This window comes from Hyla sarda, chromosome 7 (genome assembly GCF_029499605.1).
Source record: "Hyla sarda isolate aHylSar1 chromosome 7, aHylSar1.hap1, whole genome shotgun sequence".
Lineage (NCBI taxonomy): Eukaryota > Metazoa > Chordata > Amphibia > Anura > Hylidae > Hyla > Hyla sarda.
In genome coordinates, this window is record NC_079195.1 from 229,799,194 (window position 1) to 229,821,464 (window position 22,271).

Here is a 22,271-nt window from a genome sequence, read left to right on the forward strand (position 1 = left end):
ACTATAACATACAATATACTGATACTGTAACATACAACATACTGTAACATACAACATACTGATACTATAACATACAATATACTGATACTATAACATACAATATACTGATACTGTAACATACAATATACTGATACTATAACATACAATATACTGATACTGTAACATACAACATACTGATACTATAACATACAATATACTGATACTGTAACATACAACATACTGATACTATAACATACAACATACTGATACTATAACATACAATATACTGATACTATAACATACAATATACTGATACTATAACATACAACATACTGATACTATAACATACAATATACTGATACTGTAACATACAATATACTGATACTGTAACATACAATATACTGATACTGTAACATACAACATACTGATACTATAACATACAACATACTGATACTATAACATACAACATACTGATACTATAACATACAACATACTGATACTATAACATACAATATACTGATACTATAACATACAATATACTGATACTATAACATACAATATACTGATACTGTAACATACAATATACTGATACTGTAACATACAATATACTGATACTGTAACATACAATATACTGATACTGTAACATACAATATACTGATACTATAACATACAATATACTGATACTATAACATACAATATACTGATACTGTAACATACAATATACTGATACTATAACATACAATATACTGATACTATAACATACAATATACTGATACTATAACATACAACATACTGATACTATAACATACAATATACTGATACTGTAACATACAACATACTGATACTATAACATACAATATAATGATACTATAACATACAACATACTGTAACATACAACATACTGATACTATAACATACAATATACTGATACTATAACATACAACATACTGATACTGTAACATACAATATACTGATACTGTAACATACAATATACTGATACTGTAACATACAATATACTGATACTATAACATACAACATACTGATACTGTAACATACAATATACTGATACTGTAACATACAACATATTGATACTGTAACATACAATATACTGATACTGTAACATACAATATACTGATACTGTAACATACAATATACTGATACTATAACATACAATATACTGTAATATACGGATACTGTAACATACAATATACTGATACTGTAACATACAACATACTGATACTATAACATACAATATACTGATACTGTAACATACAACATACTGATACTATAACATACAACATACTGATACTATAACATACAACATACTGATACTATAACATACAATATACTGATACTGTAACATACAACATACTGATACTATAACATACAACATACTGATACTGTAACATACAATATACTGAAACTATAACATACAATATACTGTAACATACAATATACTGATACTGTAACATACAATATACTGATGCTATAACATACAATATACTGATACTATAACATACAATATACTGATGCTATAACATACAATATACTGATACTATAACATACAACATACTGATACTATAACATACAACATACTGATACTATAACATACAACATACTGATACTATAACATACAACATACTGATACTATAACATACAATATACTGTAACATACAATATACTGATACTATAACATACAATATACTGATACTATAACATACAACATACTGATACTATAACATACAATATACTGATACTATAACATACAATATACTGATACTATAACATACAACATACTGATACTATAACATACAATATACTGATACTATAACATACAACATACTGATACTATAACATACAATATACAGATACTATAACATACAATATACTGATACTATAACATACAATATACTGATACTATAACATACAACATACTGATACTATAACATACAATATACTGATACTATAACATACAATATACTGATACTATAACATACAACATACTGATACTATAACATACAATATACTGATACTATAACATGCAACATACTGATACTATAACATACAATATACAGATACTATAACATACAATATACTGATACTGTAACATACAACATACTGATACTATAACATACAACATACTGATACTATAACATACAACATACTGATACTATAACATACAACATACTGATACTATAACATACAACATACTGATACTGTAACATACAACATACTGATACTATAACATACAATATACAGATACTATAACATACAATATACTGATACTGTAACATACAACATACTGATACTATAACATACAATATACAGATACTATAACATACAATATACTGATACTATAACATACAATATACTGATACTATAACATACAATATACTGATACTATAACATACAATATACTGATACTATAACATACAATATACTGATACTATAACATACAACATACTGATACTATAACATACAATATACTGATACTGTAACATACAACATACTGATACTATAACATACAATATACAGATACTATAACATACAATATACTGATACTGTAACATACAACATACTGATACTATAACATACAATATACAGATACTATAACATACAATATACTGATACTATAACATACAATATACTGATACTATAACATACAATATACTGATACTATAACATACAATATACTGATACTATAACATACAATATACTGATACTATAACATACAACATACTGATACTATAACATACAATATACTGATACTATAACATACAATATACTGATACTATAACATACAATATACTGATACTATAACATACAATATACTGATACTATAACATACAATATACTGATACTATAACATACAACATACTGATACTATAACATACAATATACTGATACTGTAACATACAACATACTGATACTATAACATACAATATACAGATACTATAACATACAATATACTGATACTGTAACATACAACATACTGATACTATAACATACAATATACAGATACTATAACATACAATATACTGATACTATAACATACAATATACTGATACTATAACATACAATATACTGATACTATAACATACAATATACTGATACTATAACATACAATATACTGATACTATAACATACAACATACTGATACTATAACATACAATATACTGATACTATAACATACAATATACTGATACTATAACATACAACATACTGATACTATAACATACAACATACTGATACTATAACATACAATATACTGATACTATAACATACAATATACTGATACTATAACATACAATATACTGATACTGTAACATACAACATACTGATACTGTAACATACAACATACTGATACTGTAACATACAATATACTGATACTATAACATACAATATACTGATATTATAACATACAACATACTGATACTGTAACATACAACATACTGATACTATAACATACAATATACTATAACATACAATATACTGATACTATAACATACAACATACTGATACTATAACATACAACATACTGATACTATAACATACAACATACTGATACTATAACATACAACATACTGATACTATAACATACAATATACTGATACTATAACATACAATATACTGATACTGTAACATACAACATACTGATACTATAACATACAACATACTGATACTATAACATACAATATACTGATACTATAACATACAATATACTGATACTGTAACATACAATATACTGATACTATAACATACAATATACTGATACTATAACATACAATATACTGATACTATAACATACAACATACTGATACTGTAACATACAACATACTGATACTATAACATACAACATACTGATACTATAACATACAATATACTGATACTGTAACATACAATATACTGATACTATAACATACAACATACTGATACTATAACATACAATATACTGATACTGTAACATACAATATACTGATACTATAACATACAACATACTGATACTATAACATACAATATACTGATACTATAACATACAATATACTGATACTATAGCATACAACATACTGATACTGTAACATACAACATACTATAACATACAACATACTATAACATACAATATACTGATACTGTAACATACAACATACTGATACTATAACATACAACATACTGATACTATAACATACAATATACTGATACTATAACATACAATATACTGATACTATAACATACAATATACTGATACTGTAACATACAACATACTGATACTATAACATACAATATACTGATACTATAACATACAACATACTGATACTATAACATACAATATACTGTAACATACAATATACTGATACTGTAACATACAATATACTGATACTATAACATACAATATACTGATACTATAACATACAACATACTGATACTATAACATACAATATACTGATACTGTAACATACAACATACTGATACTATAACATACAATATACTATAACATACAATATACTGATACTATAACATACAATATACTGATACTATAACATACAACATACTGATACTATAACATACAATATACTGATACTGTAACATACAACATACTGATACTATAACATACAATATACTATAACATACAATATACTGATACTATAACATACAATATACTGATACTATAACATACAACATACTGATACTATAACATACAATATACTGATACTATAACATACAACATACTGATACTGTAACATACAACATACTGATACTATAACATACAACATACTGATACTATAACATACAATATACTGATACTATAACATACAACATACTGATACTGTAACATACAACATACTGATACTATAACATACAACATACTGATACTATAACATACAATATACTGATACTGTAACATACAACATACTGATACTATAACATACAACATACTGATACTGTAACGTACAACATACTGATACTATAACATACAACATACTGATACTGTAACATACAACATACTGATACTATAACATACAACATACTGATACTATAACATACAATATACTGATACTATAACATACAACATACTGATACTATAACATACAATATACTGATACTGTAACTTACAATATACTGATACTGTAACTTACAATATACTGATACTGTAACATACAACATACTGATACTATAACATACAATATACTGATACTATAACATACAACATACTGATACTATAACATACAACATACTGATACTGTAACATACAACATACTGATACTATAACATACAATATACTGATACTATAACATACAATATACTGATAATGTAACATACAATATACTGATACTATAACATACAATATACTGATACTGTAACATACAATATACTGATACTGTAACATACAATATACTGATACTATAACATACAACATACTGATACTATAACATACAACATACTGATACTGTAACATACAATATACTGATACTATAACATACAACATACTGATACTATAACATACAACATACTGATACTATAACATACAATATACTGATACTGTAACATACAATATACTGATACTGTAACATACAACATACTGATACTATAACATACAATATACAGATACTGTAACATACAATATACTGATACTATAACATACAATATACTGATACTATAACATACAATATACTGATACTGTAACATACAATATACTGATACTATAACATACAATATACTGATACTATAACATACAACATACTGATACTATAACATACAATATACTGATACTATAACATACAATATACTGATACTATAACATACAACATACTGATACTATAACATACAATACACTGATACTATAACATACAACATACTGATACTATAACATACAATATACTGATACTATAACATACAATATACTGATACTGTAACATACAACATACTGATACTATAACATACAATATACTATAACATACAATATACTGATACTATAACATACAATATACTGATACTATAACATACAATATACTGATACTATAACATACAACATACTGATACTATAACATACAATATACTGATACTATAACATACAACATACTGATACTATAACATACAATATACTGTAACATACAACATACTGATACTATAACATACAACATACTGATACTGTAACATACAACATACTGATACTATAACATACAATATACTGATACTGTAACATACAACATACTGATACTATAACATACAACATACTGATACTATAACATACAACATACTGATACTATAACATACAACATACTGATACTATAACATACAACATACTGATACTATAACATACAATATACTGATACTGTAACATACAACATACTGATACTATAACATACAACATACTGATACTGTAACATACAATATACTGAAACTATAACATACAATATACTGTAACATACAATATACTGATACTGTAACATACAATATACTGATGCTATAACATACAATATACTGATACTATAACATACAATATACTGATACTATAACATACAATATACTGATACTATAACATACAATATACTGATACTATAACATACAACATACTGATACTATAACATACAACATACTGATACTATAACATACAACATACTGATACTATAACATATAATATACTGATACTATAACATACAATATACTGATACTATAACATACAACATACTGATACTATAACATACAACATACTGATACTATAACATACAATATACTGATACTATAACATACAATATACTGATACTATAACATACAACATACTGATACTATAACATACAATATACTGATACTATAACATACAATATACTGATACTATAACATACAATATACTGATACTGTAACATACAACATACTGATACTATAACATACAACATACTGATACTATAACATACAATATACTGATACTGTAACATACAACATACTGATACTATAACATACAACATACTGATACTGTAACATACAATATACTGATACTATAACATACAATATACTGATATTATAACATACAACATACAATATACTATAACATACAATATACTGATACTGTAACATACAACATACAATATACTATAACATACAATATACTGATACTATAACATACAACATACTGATACTATAACATACAACATACTGATACTATAACATACAACATACTGATACTATAACATACAACATACTGATACTATAACATACAATATACTGATACTATAACATACAATATACTGATTCTATAACATACAACATACTGATACTGTAACATACAACATACTGATACTATAACATACAATATACTGATACTATAACATACAATATACTGATACTATAACATACAATATACTGATACTATAACATACAATATACTGATACTATAACATACAACATACTGATACTATAACATACAATATACTGATATCATAACATACAATATACTGATACTGTAACATACAACATACTGATACTGTAACATACAATATACTGATACTATAACATACAATATACTGATACTATAACATACAATATACTGATACTATAACATACAATATACTGATACTGTAACATACAACATACTGATACTGTAACATACAACATACTGATACTATAACATACAATATACTATAACATACAACATACTGATACTGTAACATACAACATACTGATACTGTAACATACAACATACTGATACTGTAACATACAACATACTGATACTGTAACATACAATATACTGATACTGTAACATACAACATACTGATACTATAACATACAATATACTATAACATACAACATACTGATACTGTAACATACAATATACTGATACTATAACATACAATATACTGATACTATAACATACAATATACTGATACTATAACATACAATATACTGATACTATAACATACAATATACTGATACTATAACATACAATATACTGATACTATAACATACAATATACTGATACTGTAAACCAGTTCTCCGGCTGTCGGTTCGGTATCTCAGGTGACGTTCCGCCTTCTTTACATTTGTTCCGCAGCGTTTCCTTGTTCCATAGATGTCAGGAAAATTTTTAGGTTATTGTCCCCAAAGTTAATAAAAAATCAGAAATGATAAAAATAACATATAACCTGTGAGGAAGGATGACATCTCATTCTGAGAATATTGTATAATACACACTTCCCACAGCTGAGGGGATGTTACAATTGTATCCAGTCTAGACAATGCTCTGTGAGCTAAACATCCTGGACACCAGACTGATACATTGTACATAGCTCGTCCTGCTCTCAGCTGAGAAGTGATACAATTGTATCCAGTCTAGACAATGCTCTGTGAGCTAAACATCCTGGACCCCAGACTGATACATTGTACATAGCTAGTCCTGATCTCAGCTGAGAAGTGATACAATTGTATTCAGTCTAGACAATGCTCTGTGAGCTAAACATCCTGGACCCCAGACTGATACATTGTACATAGCTAGTCCTGCTCTCAGCTGAGAAGTGATACAATTGTATCCAGTCTAGACAATGCTCTGTGAGCTAAACATCCTGGACTCCAGACTGATACATTGTACATAGCTAGTCCTGCTCTCAGCTGAGAAGTGATACAATTGTATCCAGTCTAGACAATGCTCTGTGAGCTAAACATCCTGGACCCCAGACTGATACATTGTACATAGCTAGTCCTGATCTCAGCTGAGAAGTGATACAATTGTATCCAGTCTAGACAATGCTCTGTGAGCTAAACATCCTGGACCCCAGACTGATACATTGTACATAGCTAGTCCTGCTCTCAGCTGAGAAGTATATACAATTGTATCCAGTCTAGACAATGCTCTGTGAGCTAAACATCCTGGACCCCAGACTGATACATTGTACATAGCTAGTCCTGCTCTCAGCTGAGAAGTATATACAATTGTATCCAGTCTAGACAATGCTCTGTGAGCTAAACATCCTAGACTCCAGACTGATACATTGTACATAGCTAGTCCTGCTCTCAGCTGAGAAGTATATACAATTGTATCCAGTCTAGACAATGCTCTGTGAGCTAAACATCCTGGACCCCAGACTGATACATTGTACATAGCTAGTCCTGCTCTCAGCTGAGAAGTATATACAATTGTATCCAGTCTAGACAATGCTCTGTGAGCTAAACATCCTGGACCCCAGACTGATACATTGTACATAGCTAGTCCTGCTCTCAGCTGAGAAGTGATACAATTGTATCCAGTCTAGACAATGCTCTGTGAGCTAAACATAAGGACTGATGCATCTTACCTGCACCAATACATTGTACAAGGATTTGTGGTGATGCTGTGTTTAGCTCTTAGAGCATTGTCTGGACTCGTCACATTTGTAAAGTATTCATTCGGTTGGGATGCAAACAAAAAGGTTCCCATTCACTGACAGCAAACAGACATCTTGAAGATGGTGAGGAATTGAAATACAATGATGTATAAGAAAGTTTTTTGTTATTTAACTGTATTAAGGTAAAACAAGGAAAGGAAGGAAAAGTGGTTTTGCACAGTTTTCTGTAGTGTTTGAGCTGTTATTCTCTGTTATCAGCCGCTCTCACTGTGCCTGCATTCTTCTTATTCTTCTTCTTATTCTTCTTCTTATTCTTCTTCTTATTCTTCTTCTTCTTCTTCTTCTTATTCTTCTTCTTATTGGGATGAGTGTTCCTTTATTTCTTCACACTGCGTCGTCCACCTTTAAGAAAATGAACCCAGTGAAACCGAACCACAGAATGCAGTGTGAACCCAGCCTGTGCTGCCATTCAGGAATCTGGGAAAGCTGAGTGAATATAATGGACACCCAACTTTTCTAGAAACATAAGGAAATGAGTGTGACAAGAACTGACAGAAGATGATTCAAGGACTGAGGACTCGGAGGGGGGTGGGCAGTGTCCCCTGCACTTTGGGGTTTCCTGCTGCAGCTGCTGGGCCGGGATGTGAAGGGTTACAGGGGCCCCTCCTCCTCCGGAGCCTGCAGGGAACTTGGTGACAGGGAGTGAGGCCAGTGCCAAGAGTCAGTGTGTGACAGCAATGAGAGGGGCCACAATGTGCGGGGGGCACCTCACTGCGCCCTCCTGCAAACTGCAGCCATATAGTGCACCTCATCCTCCAGAGCACCGGGGGCAGGTAAGTACAGGGGAGAGGGGAGTGCAGGAGAGAGGAGTGCAGGAGAGAGGAGTGCAGGAGAGAGGGGAGTACAGGGGAGAGGGGAGTACAGGGGAGAAGGGAGTGCAGGAGAGGGGAGTGCAGGAGAGAGGAGTGCAGGAGAGAGGGGAGTACAGGGGAGAAGGGAGTGCAGGAGAGGGGAGTGCAGGAGAGAGGAGTGCAGGAGAAAGGGAAGTACAGGGGGAAGGTGAGTACAGGGGAGAGGGGAGTGCAGGGGGAGGTGAGTACAGGGGAGAGGGAAGTGCAGGAGAGAGGAGTGCAGGAGAGAGGGCAGTGCAGGAGAGGGGAGTGCAGGGGGGTGGTGAGTACAGGGGAGAGGGAAGTGCAGGAGAGAGGAGTGCAGGAGAGAGGGGAATACAGGGGGAAGGTGAATACAGGGGAGAGGGGAGTACAGGGGGAAGGTGAGTACAGGAGAGGGGAGTGCAGGAGAGAGGGGAGTACAGGGGGAAGGTGAGTACAGGGGAGAGGAGTGCAGGAGAGAGGAGGGCAGGAGAGAGAGGGGAGTACAGGGGGAAGGTGAGTACAGGGGAGAGGGGAGTGCAGGAGAGAGGGGAGTTCAGGGGGGAGGGAAGTGCAGGAGAGAGAGGGGAGTACAGGGGAGAGGGGAGTGCAGGGGGAAGGTGAGTACAGGAGAGGGGAGTGCAAGAGAGAGGGGAGTGCAGGGGGAGGTGAGTACAGGGGAGAGGGGAGTGCAGGGGAGAGGGGAGTGCAGGGGAGAGGGGAGTACAGGGGGAAGAGGGGAGTACAGGAGAGAGGGGAGTGCAGGGGAGAGGGGAGTGACGGGGGGAGGTGGGTACAGGGGAGAGGGGAGTGCAGGGGGAGGTGAGTACAGGGGAGAGGGGAGTGCAGGGGGAGGTGGGTACAGGGCAGAGGGGAGTGCAGGGGAGAGGGGAGTGCAGGGGGAAGAGGGGAGTGCAGGGGGAAGAGGGGAGTACAGGAAAGAGGGGAGTACAGGGGGAAGGTGAGTACAGGGGAGAGGAGTGCAGGAGAGAGGAGGGCAGGAGAGAGAGGGGAGTACAGGGGGAAGGTGAGTACAGGGGAGAGGGGAGTGCAGGAGAGAGGGGAGTTCAGGGGGGAGGGAAGTGCAGGAGAGAGAGGAGTGCAGGAGAGAGAGGGGAGTACAGGGGAGAGGGGAGTGCAGGGGGAAGGTGAGTACAGGAGAGGGGAGTGCAAGAGAGAGGGGAGTGCAGGGGGAGGTGAGTACAGGGGAGAGGGGAGTGCAGGGGAGAGGGGAGTACAGGGGGAAGAGGGAAGTACAGGAGAGAGGGGAGTGCAGGGGAGAGGGGAGTGACGGGGGGAGGTGGGTACAGGGGAGAGGGGAGTGCAGGGGGAGGTGAGTACAGGGGAGAGGGGAGTGCAGGGGGAGGTGGGTACAGGGCAGAGGGGAGTGCAGGGGAGAGGGGAGTGCAGGGGGAAGAGGGGAGTGCAGGGGGAAGAGGGGAGTACAGGAGAGAGGGGAGTGCAGGGGGAGGTGGGTACAGGGGAGTGCAGGGGAGAGGGGAGTGCAGGGGGAAGAGGGGAGTGCAGGGGGAAGAGGGGAGTACAGGAGAGAGGGGAGTGCAGGGGAGAGGGGAGTGCAGGGGAGAGGGGAGTACGAGGGGAATACAGGGGAGAGGGGAGTACAGGGGAGAGGGGAGTGCAGGGGAGAGGGGAGTACAGGGGAGAGGGGAGTACAGGGGAGAGGGGAGTACAGGGGAGAGGGGAGTGCAGGGGAGAGGGGAGTACAGGGGAGAGGGGAGTGCAGGGGAGAGGGGAGTGCAGGGCAAAGGGGAGTGCAGGGGAGAGGGGTGTACAGGGGAGAGGGGAGTGCAGGGGAGAGGGGAGTGCAGGGGGGAGGTGAGTACAGGAGAGAGGGGGGTGCAGGGGGGAGGTGAGTACAGGAGAGAGGGGAGTGTAGGGGGAGGTGAGTACAGGGGAGAGGTGAGTGCAGGGAAGAGGTGAGTACAGGGGAGAGGGGAGTGCAGGGGGGAGGTGAGTACAGGGGGGAGGTGAGTACAGGGGAGAGGGGAGTACAGGGGAGAGGGGAGTACAGGAGAGAGGGGAGTGCAGGGAAGAGGTGAGTACAGGGGAGAGGGGAGTGCATGGGGGGAAGTGAGTACAGGGGAGAGGGGATTACAGGAGAGAAGGGAGTACAGGGGAGAGGTGAGTGCAGGGGAGAGGGGAGGGGAGTACAGGGGGGAGGGGAGTACAGCGGGAGGGGAGTACAAGGGAGAGGGGAGTACAGGGGAAATGGAAGTACAGGGGGAGGTGAGTGCAGGGAGGAGGTGAGTACAGGGGGAAAGGGAGTGCAGTGGGAAGGTGAGTGCAGCTGGAAATATGAGTGCAGGTGGATGATGATTGCAGAGGGATGAGGAGTACAGGGAGAAAGTGAGTACAGAGAGAAGGTGAGTACAGGTGGATGGTGAGTGCAGTGGGGAGAGGAGTACAGGTGGACGGTGAGTGCAGGGGGAAGAGGAGTACAGGGAGAAGGTGAGTACAGGGAGAAGGTGAGTACAGGTGGATGGTGAGTGCAGGGGGAAGAGGAGTGCAGGGGAAAGGTGAGTGCAGGGGAGGTGAGTACAAGGGGAAGAGGAGTGCAGGTGGAGGTGAGTGCAGGTGGAGGTGAGTACAGGTGGATTGTGAGTACAGGTGGATGGTGAGTGCAGGGGGAAGGTAAGCACAGGGGGAGGTGAGTACAGGGGAATAAGTGTTACAACTTACTTAGATACATATGGTGGATACATCTAACAAAAGAGTCCATCAAATCCAACCCAAAACCTAACTTATATAATTACATATACAGTATATATTCTCATGTTTGTATCTATTTACCTCTCTGTGTCTATAATCCTGTAATGTTGAATTCTGTTCTTTCAGGTTTGCGATGTGATAATAGTTGCAGGTTCTGTTGTGTCTCTGTGATAATAGTTGCAGGTTCTGTTGTGTCTCTGTGTGATAATAGTTGCAGGTTCTGTTGTGTCTCTGTGATAATAGTTGCAGGTTCTGTTGTGTCTCTGTGTGATAATAGTTGCAGGTTCTGTTGTCTCTGTGTGATAATAGTTGCAGGTTCTGTTGTGTCTCTGTGTGATAATAGTTGCAGGTTCTGTTGTGTCTCTGTGATAATAGTTGCAGGTTCTGTTGTGTCTCTGTGATAATAGTTTCAGGTTCTGTTGTGTCTCTGTGATAATAGTTGCAGGTTCTGTTGTGTCTCTGTGTGATAATAGTTGCAGGTTCTGTTGTCTCTGTGTGATAATAGTTGCAGGTTCTGCTGTGTCTCTGTGATAATAGTTGCAGGTTCTGTTGTGTCTCTGTGTGATAATAGTTGCAGGTTCTGTTGTGTTTCTGTGATAATAGTTGCAGGTTCTGTTGTGTCTCTGTGATAATAGTTGCAGGTTCTGTTGTGTCTCTGTGTAATAATAGTTGCAGGTTCTGTTGTGTCTCTGTGATAATAGTTGCAGGTTCTGTTGTGTCTCTGTGTGATAATAGTTGCAGGTTCTGTTGTGTCTCTCTGTGATAATAGTTGCAGGTTCTGTTGTGTCTCTGTGATAATAGTTGCAGGTTCTGTTGTGTCTCTGTGTGATAATAGTTGCAGGTTCTGTTGTCTCTCTGTGATAATAGTTGCAGGTTCTGTTGTCTCTGTGTGATAATAGTTGCAGGTTCTGTTGTGTCTCTGTGTGATAATAGTTGCAGGTTCTGTTGTGTTTCTGTGATAATAGTTGCAGGTTCTGTTGTCTCTGTGATAATAGTTGCAGGTTCTGTTGTGTCTCTGTGTGATAATAGTTGCAGGTTCTGTTGTGTCTCTGTGTGATAATAGTTGCAGGTTCTGTTGTCTCTGTGTGATAATAGTTGCAGGTTCTGTTGTGTCTCTGTGATAATAGTTGCAGGTTCTGTTGTGTCTCTGTGTGATAATAGTTGCAGGTTCTGTTGTCTCTGTGATAATAGTTGCAGGTTCTGTTGTGTCTCTGTGATAATAGTTGCAGGTTCTGTTGTGTCTCTGTGATAATAGTTGCAGGTTCTGTTGTGTCTCTGTGTGATAATAGTTGCAGGTTCTGTTGTCTCTGTGTGATAATAGTTGCAGGTTCTGTTGTGTCTCTGTGTGATAATAGTTGCAGGTTCTGTTGTGTCTCTCTGTGATAATAGTTGCAGGTTCTGTTGTGTCTCTGAGTGATAATAGTTGCAGGTTCTGTTGTGTCTCTGTGTGATAATAAATGCAGGTTCTGTTGTGTCTCTCTGTGATAATAGTTGCAGGTTCTGTTGTGTCTCTGTGTGATAATAGTTGCAGGTTCCGTTGTGTCTCTGTGTGATAATAGTTGCAGGTTCTGTTGTCTCTGTGATAATAGTTACAGGTTCTGTTGTGTCTCTGTGATAATAGTTGCAGGTTCTGTTGTGTCTCTGTGATAATAGTTGCAGGTTCTGTTGTGTCTCTGTGATAATAGTTGCAGGTTCTGTTGTGTCTCTGTGATAATAGTTGCAGGTTCTGTTGTCTCTGTGACAATAGTTGCAGGTTAAGTTGTGTCTCTGTGTGATAATAGTTGCAGGTTCCGTTGTGTCTCTGTGTGATAATAGTTGCAGGTTCTATTGTCTCTGTGATAATAGTTACAGGTTCTGTTGTGTCTCTGTGATAATAGTTGCAGGTTCTGTTGTGTCTCTGTGATAATAGTTGCAGGTTCTGTTGTCTCTGTGATAATAGTCGCAGGTTCTGTTGTGTCTCTGTGTGATAATAGTTCCAGGTTCTGTTGTGTCTCTGTGTGATAATAGTTGCAGGTTCTGTTGTGTCTCTGTGATAATAGTTGCAGGTTGTTGTGTCTCTGTGTGATAATAGTTGCAGGTTCTATTGTGTCTCTGTGATAATAGTTGCAGGTTCTGTTGTGTCTCTGTGTGATAATAGTTGCAGGTTCTGTTGTCTCTGTGTGATAATAGTTGCAGGTTCTGTTGTGTCTCTGTGTGATAATAGTTGCAGGTTCTGTTGTCTCTGTGATAATAGTTGCAGGTTCTGTTGTGTCTCTGTGTGATAATAGTTGCAGGTTCTGTTGTGTCTCTGTGTGATAATAGTTGCAGGTTCTGTTGTGTCTCTGTGTGATAATAGTTGCAGGTTCCGTTGTGTCTCTGTGTGATAATAGTTGCAGGTTCTGTTGTCTCTGTGATAATAGTTACAGGTTCTGTTGTGTCGCTGTGATAATAGTTGCAGGTTCTGTTGTGTCTCTGTGATAATAGTTGCAGGTTCTGTTGTCTCTGTGATAATAGTCGCAGGTTCTGTTGTGTCTCTGTGTGATAATAGTTGCAGGTTCTGTTGTGTCTCTGTGTGATAATAGTTGCAGGTTCTGTTGTGTCTCTGTGATAATAGTTGCAGGTTCTGTTGTGTCTCTGTGTGATAATAGTTGCAGGTTCTGTTGTCTCTGTGTGATAATAGTTGCAGGTTCTGTTGTGTCTCTGTGTGATAATAGTTGCAGGTTCTGTTGTCTCTGTGATAATAGTTGCAGGTTCTGTTGTGTCTCTGTGTGATAATAGTTGCAGGTTCTGCTGTGTCTCTGTGATAATAGTTGCAGGTTCTGTTGTGTCTCTGTGATAATAGTTGCAGGTTCTGTTGTGTCTCTGTGATAATAGTTGCAGGTTCTGCTGTGTCTCTGTGATAATAGTTGCAGGTTCTGTTGTGTCTCTGTGATAATAGTTGCAGGTTCTGTTGTGTCTCTGTGTGATAATAGTTGCAGGTTCTGTTGTGTCTCTGTGTGATAATAGTTGCAGGTTCTGTTGTCTCTGTGATAATAGTTACAGGTTCTGTTGTGTCTCTGTGATAATAGTTGCAGGTTCTGTTGTGTCTCTGTGATAATAGTTGCAGGTTCTGTTGTCTCTGTGATAATAGTCGCAGGTTCTGTTGTGTCTCTGTGTGATAATAGTTGCAGGTTCTGTTGTCTCTGTGTGATAATAGCTGCAGGTTCTGTTGTGTCTCTGTGATAATAGTTGCAGGTTCTGTTGTCTCTGTGATAATAGTTGCAGGTTCTGTTGTGTCTCTGTGTGATAATAGTTGCAGGTTCTGTTGTGTCTCTGTGTGATAATAGTCGCAGGTTCTGTTGTGTCTCTGTGATAATAGTTGCAGGTTCTGTTGTGTCTCTGTGTGATAATAGTTGCAGGTTGTTGTGTCTCTGTGTGATAATAGTTGCAGGTTCTGTTGTGTCTCTGTGATAATAGTTGCAGGTTCTGTTGTGTCTCTGTGTGATAATAGTTGCAGGTTCTGTTGTGTCTCTGTGATAATAGTTGCAGGTTCTGTTGTGTCTCTGTGATAATAGTTGCAGGTTCTGTTGTGTCTCTGTGATAATAGTTGCAGGTTCTATTGTGTGTCTGTGATAATAGTTGCAGGTTCTGTTGTGTCTCTGTGTGATAATAGTTGCAGGTTCTGTTGTGTCTCTGTGTGATAATAGTTGCTGTCTCTGTGTGATAATAGTTGCAGGTTCTGTTGTCTCTGTGATAATAGTTGCAGGTTCTGTTGTGTCTCTGTGTGATAATAGTTGCAGGTTCTGTTGTGTCTCTGTGTGATAATAGTTGCAGGTTCTGTTGTCTCTGTGATAATAGTTGCAGGTTCTTTTGTGTCTCTGTGATAATAGTTGCAGGTTCTGTTGTTTCTCTGTGTGATAATAGTTGCAGGTTCTTTTGTGTCTCTGTGATAATAGTTGCAGGTTCTGTTGTCTCTGTGTGATAATAGTTGCAGGTTCTGCTGTGTCTCTGTGTGATAATAGTTGCAGGTTCTGCTGTGTCTCTGTGTGATAATAGTTGCAGGTTCTGTTGTGTCTCTGTGTGATAATAGTTGCAGGTTCTGTTGTGTCTCTGTGATAATAGTTGCAGGTTCTGTTGTGTCTCTGTGTGATAATAGTTGCAGGTTCTTTTGTGTCTCTGTGATAATAGTTGCAGGTTCTGTTGTGTCTCTGTGTGATAATAGTTGCAGGTTCTGTTGTCGCTGTGATAATAGTTGCAGGTTCTGTTGTCTCTGTGTGATAATAGTTGCAGGTTCTGTTGTGTCTCTGTGTGATAATAGTTGCAGGTTCTGTTGTCTCTGTGTGATAATAGTTGCAGGTTCTGTTGTGTCTCTGTGTGATAATAGTTGCAGGTTCTGTTGTGTCTCTGTGATAATAGTTGCAGGTTCTGTTGTCTCTGTGTGATAATAATTGCAGGTTCTGTTGTGTCTCTGTGTGATAATAGTTGCAGGTTCTTTTGTGTCTCTGTGATAATAGTTGCAGGTTCTGTTGTGTCTCTGTGATAATAGTTGCAGGTTCTGTTGTGTCTCTGTGATAATAGTTGCAGGTTCTGTTGTGTCTCTGTGATAATAGTTGCAGGTTCTTTTATGTCTCTGTGATAATAGTTGCAGGTTCTGTTGTGTCTCTGTGATGATAGTTGCAGGTTCTGTTGTGTCTCTGTGTGATAATAGTTGCAGGTTCTGTTGTCTCTGTGTGATAATAGTTGCAGGTTCTGTTGTGTCTCTGTGATAATAGTTGCAGGTTCTGTTGTGTCTCTGTGTGATAATAGTTGCAGGTTCTGCTTTGTCTCTGTGATAATAGTTGCAGGTTCTGTTGTGTCTCTGTGTGATAATAGTTGCAGGTTCTGTTGTGTCTCTGTGTATAATAGTTGCAGGTTCTGTTGTGTCTCTGTGATAATAGTTGCAGGTTCTGTTGTGTCTCTGTGATAATAGTTGCAGGTTCTGTTGTGTTTCTGTGATAATAGTTGCAGGTTCTGTTGTGTCTCTGTGTGATAATAGTTGCAGGTTCTGCTGTGTCTCTGTGTGATAATAGTCGCAGGTTCTGTTGTGTTTCTGTGATAATAGTTGCAGGTTCTGTTGTGTCTCTGTGATAATAGTTGCAGGTTCTGTTGTGTCTATGTCTGATAATAGTTGCAGGTTCTGTTGTGTCTCTGTGATAATAGTTGCAGGTTCTGTTGTGTCTCTGTGATAATAGTTGCAGGTTCTGTTGTCTCTGTGATAATAGTTGCAGGTTCTGTTGTCTCTGTGATAATAGTTGCAGGTTCTGTTGTCTCTGTGATAATAGTTGCAGGTTCTGTTGTCTCTGTGATAATAGTTGCAGGTTCTGTTGTGTCTCTGTGATAATAGTTGCAGGTTCTGTTGTCTCTGTGATAATAGTTGCAGGTTCTGTTGTGTCTCTGTGTGATAATAGTTGCAGGTTCTGTTGTGTCTCTGTGATAATAGTTGCAGGTTCTGTTGTGTTTCTGTGATAATAGTTGCAGGTTCTGTTGTGTCTCTGTGTGATAATAGTTGCAGGTTCTGTTGTGTCTCTGTGATAATAGTTGCAGGTTCTGTTGTGTCTCTCTGTGATAATAGTTGCAGGTTCTGCTGTGTCTCTGTGTGATAATAGTTGCAGGTTCTGTTGTCTCTGTGTGATAATAGTCGCAGGTTCTGTTGTGTTTCTGTGATAATAGTTGCAGGTTCTGTTGTGTCTCTGTGTGATAATAGCTGCAGGTTCTGTTGTGTCTCTGTGATAATAGTTGCAGGTTCTGTTGTGTTTCTGGCATAATAGTTGCAGGTTCTGTTGTGTCTCTGTGTGATAATAGTTGCAGGTTCTGCTGTGTCTCTTTGATAATAGTTGCAGGTTCTGTTGTGTCTCTGTGATAATAGTTGCAGGTTCTGTTGTGTCTCTGTGTATAATAGTTGCAGGTTCTGTTGTGTCTCTGTGATAATAGTTGCAGGTTCTGTTGTGTCTCTGTGTATAATAGTTGCAGGTTCTGTTGTGTCTCTGTGATAATAGTTGCAGGTTCTGTTGTGTCTCTGTGATAATAGGTGCAGGTTCTGCTTTGTCTCTGTGATAATAGTTGCAGGTTCTGTTGTGTCTCTGTGTGATAATAGTTGCAGGTTCTGTTGTGTCTCTGTGTATAATAGTTGCAGGTTCTGTTGTGTCTCTGTGATAATAGTTGCAGGTTCTGTTGTGTCTCTGTGTGATAATAGTTGCAGGTTCTGTTGTGTCTCTGTGTGATAATAGTTGCAGGTTCTGCTCTGTCTCTTTGATAATAGTTGCAGGTTCTGCTTTGTTTCTCTGATAATAGTTGCAGGTTCTGTTGTGTCTCTGTGTATAATAGTTGCAGGTTCCGTTGTGTCTCTGTGATAATAGTTGCAGGTTCTGTTGTGTCTCTGTGTATAATAGTTGCAGGTTCTGTTGTGTCTCTGTGATAATAGTTGCAGGTTCTGTTGTGTCTCTGTGATAATAGGTGCAGGTTCTGCTTTGTCTCTGTGATAATAGTTGCAGGTTCTGTTGTGTCTCTGTGTGATAATAGTTGCAGGTTCTGTTGTGTCTCTGTGTATAATAGTTGCAGGTTCTGTTGTGTCTCTGTGATAATAGTTGCAGGTTCTGTTGTGTCTCTGTGTGATAATAGTTGCAGGTTCTGTTGTGTCTCTGTGTGATAATAGTTGCAGGTTCTGCTCTGTCTCTTTGATAATAGTTGCAGGTTCTGCTTTGTTTCTCTGATAATAGTTGCAGGTTCTGTTGTGTCTCTGTGATAATAGTTGCAGGTTCTGCTTTGTTTCTCTGATAATAGTTGCAGGTTCTGTTGTGTCTCTGTGATAATAGTTGCAGGTTCCGTTGTCTCTGTGTGATAATAGTCGCAGGTTCTGTTGTGTTTCTGTGATAATAGTTGCAGGTTCTGTTGTGTCTCTGTGTGATAATAGCTGCAGGTTCTGTTGTGTCTCTGTGATAATAGTTGCAGGTTCTGTTGTGTTTCTGGCATAATAGTTGCAGGTTCTGTTGTGTCTCTGTGTGATAATAGTTGCAGGTTCTTTTGTGTCTCTGTGATAATAGTTGCAGGTTCTGTTGTGTCTCTATGATAATAGTTGCAGGTTCTGTTGTGTCTGTGATAATAGTTGCAGGTTCTGTTGTGTCTCTGTGATAATAGTTGCAGGTTCTGTTGTGTCTCTGTGATAATAGTTGCAGGTTCTGTTGTGTCTCTGTGTGATAATAGTTGCAGGTTCTGTTGTGTCTCTATGATAATAGTTGCAGGTTCTGTTGTGTCTCTTTGATAATAGTTGCAGGTTCTGTTGTGTCTCTGTGATAATAGTTGCAGGTTCTGTTGTGTCTCTGTGTGATAATAGTTGCAGGTTCTGTTGTCTCTGTGTGATAATAGTTGCAGGTTCTGTTGTGTCTCTGTGATAATAGTTGCAGGTTCTGTTGTGTCTCTGTGTGATAATAGTTGCAGGTTCTGTTGTGTCTCTATGATAATAGTTGCAGGTTCTGTTGTGTCTCTTTGATAATAGTTGCAGGTTCTGTTGTGTCTCTGTGATAATAGTTGCAGGTTCTGTTGTGTCTCTGTGTGATAATAGTTGCAGGTTCTGTTGTCTCTGTGTGATAATAGTTGCAGGTTCTGTTGTGTCTCTGTGATAATAGTTGCAGGTTCTGTTGTGTCTCTGTGTGATAATAGTTGCAGGTTCTGTTGTCTCTGTGTGATAATAGTTGCAGGTTCTGTTGTGTCTCTGTGATAATAGTTGCAGGTTCTGTTGTGTCTCTTTGATAATAGTTGCAGGTTCTGTTGTGTCTCTGTAATAATAGTTGCAGGTTCTGTTGTGTCTCTGTGTGATAATAGTTGCAGGTTCTGTTGTGTCTCTGTGTGATAATAGTTGCAGGTTCTTTTGTGTCTCTGTGATAATAGTTGCAGTCTCTGTGATAATAGTTGCAGGTTCTGTTGTGTCTCTGTGATGATAGTTGCAGGTTCTGTTGTCTCTGTGTGATAATAGTTGCAGGTTCTGTTGTCTCTGTGATAATAGTTGCAGGTTCTGTTGTGTCTCTGTGTGATAATAGTTGCAGGTTCTGTTGTGTCTCTGTGATAATAGTTGCAGGTTCTGCTTTGTCTCTGTGATAATAGTTGCAGGTTCTGTTGTGTCTCTGTGTGATAATAGTTGCAGGTTCTGTTGTGTCTCTGTGTGATAATAGTTGCAGGTTCTGTTGTCTCTGTGATAATAGTTGCAGGTTCTGTTGTGTCTCTGTGATAATAGTTGCAGGTTCTGTTGTGTCTCTGTGATAATAGTTGCAGGTTCTGTTGTGTCTCTGTGTATAATAGTTGCAGGTTCTGTTGTGTCTCTGTGATAATAGTTGCAGGTTCTGTTGTGTCTCTGTGATAATAGGTGCAGGTTCTGCTTTGTCTCTGTGATAATAGTTGCAGGTTCTGTTGTGTCTCTGTGTGATAATAGTTGCAGGTTCTGTTGTGTCTCTGTGTATAATAGTTGCAGGTTCTGTTGTGTCTCTGTGATAATAGTTGCAGGTTCTGTTGTGTCTCTGTGATAATAGTTGCAGGTTCTGTTGTGTCTCTGTGAGAATAGTTGCAGGTTCTGTTGTGTCTCTGTGTGATAATAGTTGCAGGTTCTGTTGTGTCTCTGTGATGATAGTTGCAGGTTCTGTTGTGTCTCTGTGTGATAATAGTTGCAGGTTCTGCTTTGTCTCTTTGATAATAGTTGCAGGTTCTGCTTTGTTTCTCTGATAATAGTTGCAGGTTCTGTTGTGTCTCTGTGATAATAGTTGCAGGTTCTGCTTTGTTTCTCTGATAATAGTTGCAGGTTCTGTTGTGTCTCTGTGATAATAGTTGCAGGTTCCGTTGTGTCTCTGTGATAATAGTTGCAGGTTCTGTTGTGTCTATGTGTATACTAGTTGCAGGTTCTGTTGTGTCTCTGTGTATAATAGTTGCAGGTTCTGTTGTCTCTGTGATAATAGTTGCAGGTTCTGTTGTGTCTCTGTGATAATAGTTGCAGGTTCTGCTTTGTTTCTGTGATAATAGTTGCAGGTTCTGTTGTGTCTCTGTGATAATAGTTGCAGGTTCTGGTAACATATTGTAACAATTAAAGACCAATGTATTCCAGACAGATCAGATGTTCTGAAGGTTTCTTCACATACAGAGGCACTGCCATCTTGATAGTTACAGTTCTCAGATGAGCCACAGAAGCTTAATAGTTACATTCACACTAGGTTGCACTCTCTCCCTGGCAGGTGATACTTTTCCCACCCTTTTCTCTTATAAGTATTATTTGGCACACTTGACCCAGTTTTCCGTATAATTGTTTCACGTTTTGCACGTGGTCTTATACATTGGCGCCATTGTTCGTCCGCCTTTTCCAGGATGGTTAATCAAATCCTAATTCATTGATTCTTTCATCTTT

The 22,271-nt window shown here is 37.8% G+C and overlaps 1 protein-coding gene across 3 annotated transcripts in view; it reads left to right on the top strand.

The window, feature by feature from the left end:
* The window catches only part of TMEM125 (transmembrane protein 125), a 46,594-nt gene that overhangs the window by 18,527 nt on the left and 5,796 nt on the right, over positions 1-22,271 (top strand). Inside the window, exon 1 of one of the 3 annotated variants that reach the window (XM_056533023.1) lies at positions 10,033-10,123. The exons of the other annotated variants lie outside the window; for them this stretch is intronic. The gene's annotated coding sequence lies outside the window, so the exon portion shown is untranslated. Of the gene's footprint in view, positions 1-10,032; positions 10,124-22,271 lie in introns of those variants that run through there. 3 annotated transcript variants of the gene reach the window in all.